Raw genomic sequence first — 2,308 nt, 5'->3', positions numbered from 1 at the left:
TTGGCCGAGGCAGTGAGTCGGCCTCCTCTCTCCTCTACGGTCGAAAAAGATGTGCTGCTGGAGCACTGGCCCTGCTGATGTGCTCTCTCCATTTGGCCGAGGCAGTGAGTCGGCCTCCTCTCTCCTCTACGGTCGAAAAAGATGTGCTGCTGGAGCACTGGCCCTGCTGATGTGTTCTCTCCATTTGGCCGAGGCAGTGAGTCGGCCTCCTCTCTCCTTTACGGTCGAAAAAGATGTGCTGCTGGTGAACTGGCCATTGCAGCTACTCACATTGAGCATGGCCCTTGCCCTCCAGCAGGCCCCGCGGACCCACATACTCCTCTGCTCTACTCCCACACTAGCTTCTTCTCCTGCAGTTACCCTCCACCACATATCCAGCATGGCCCTTGACCTCCAGCAGGCCCCGCGGACCCACACTTAAGCCCCCCCCCCACTAACAAAGCAAAACACCACTGGCAAAATCCTCGTGCCCCTGGTACTCCAGAAAGTAAATTGAAACGTGCCCCTGGTACACTGAGCAGAAACACTTTGCCCCACACACATACACACTCCTGGTGCCTATGGTACGACAACTTTTCTCCGTGCCCCTGGTACACTGAGCAGAAACACTTTGCCCCACACACATACACACTCCTGGTGCCTATGGTACGACAACTTTTCTCCGTGCCCCTGGTACACTGAGCAGAAACACTTTGCCCCACACACAGACACACTCCTGGTGCCTATGGTAGGACAACTTTTCTCCGTGCCCCTGGTACACTGCGCAGAAACACTTTGACACACACACACATACACACACACTCGTCGTGCCTATGGTACGACAACTTTTCTCCGTGCCCCTGGTACACTGTGCAGGAACACTAAGCCACAGACACACACACTCGTCGTGCCTATGGTACGACAGCTTTTCTCCGTGCCCCTGGTACACTGAGCAGAACAACTTTGCCACACACACACTCTTCGTGCCTATGGTACGACAGCTTTTCTCCGTGCCCCTGGTACACTGAGCAGAAACACTTTGCAAAACACACACTCCTGGTGCCTATGGTACGACAGCTTTTCTCCGTGCCCCTGGTACACTGAGCAAAACAACTTTGCCACACACACACACACACACACACACACACACTCCTGGAGCCTATGGTACGACAACTTTTCTCCGTGCCCCTGGTACACTGCGCAGAAACACTTTGCCACACACACACACACACACACACACACACACACACACACTCTCCTGGTGCCTATGGTACGGCAACTTTTCTCCGTGCCCCTGGTTCACTGCGCAGAAACACTTTGCCACATACACACACTCTCCTGGTGCCTATGGTACGACAACTTTTCTCCGTGCCCCTGGTACACTGAGCAGAAACACTTTGCCCCACACACATACACACTCCTGGTGCCTATGGTACGACAACTCTTGTTCGTGCCCCTGGTACACTGACCAGAAACACTTTGCCACCTCCGCTGTACGCACCCTCCTCCCTAGCTAATTTGCAATCTCCCCCACCTCCAGGGGGACCACCATGACAACTCCCTGACTCCCTTACGGCTGAACAAGATGCATGCTTCTCCACTGGCCCTGCTGAAATTCCCTCTCCATTTGGCCGAGGCAGTGAGTCGGCCTCCTTTCTCCTTTACGGTCGAAAAAGATGTGCTGCTGGCGCACTGGCCCTGCTGAAATTCCCTCTCCATTTGGCCGAGGCGGTGAGTCGGCCTCCTGTCTCCTTTACGGTCGAAAAAGATGTGCTGCTGGTGCACTGGACATGCTGAAACTCCCTCTCCATTTGGCCGAGGCAGTGAGTCGGAACTCCTGTCTCCCTTACGGTCGAAAAAGATGTGCTGCTGGTGCACTGGCCCTGCTGAACTACTCACATCGAGCATGGACCTTGCCCTCCAGCAGGCCCCAGGGACCTACATCACACCTTGCTCTTGTCTCCCTTACAGCTGAAAAAGATCCATGCTTGTGCACTGGCCCTGCCTAAATTCCCTCTCCATTTGGCCGAGGCAGTGAGTCGGCCTCCTGTCTCCTTTATGGTCGAAAAAGATGTGCTCCTGGCGCACTGGCCCTGCTGCTACTCACATCGAACATGGACCTGGACCTCAAGAAGGCCCCAGCGACCCGAATGCTCCCCTGCTCTTGTCCCCCAGTACCTTTCCTTCTCCTGCAGTTACCCTTCCACCGCATATCCAGCATGGCTCTTGACCTCCTGCGGGCCCCGGGGACCCACATTCTCCCCTGCTCTAGTCCCCCACTAGCTCGCCTTTCTTGCAGTTACGCTCCACCACATATCCAGCATGGACC

Source organism: Neolamprologus brichardi, unplaced genomic scaffold, assembly GCF_056152115.1.
Source record: "Neolamprologus brichardi isolate AB-2024 unplaced genomic scaffold, ASM5615211v1 NODE_ptg000095l+_length_62738_cov_1, whole genome shotgun sequence".
NCBI lineage: Eukaryota > Metazoa > Chordata > Actinopteri > Cichliformes > Cichlidae > Neolamprologus > Neolamprologus brichardi.
This window is presented reverse-complemented; position numbering follows the sequence as displayed.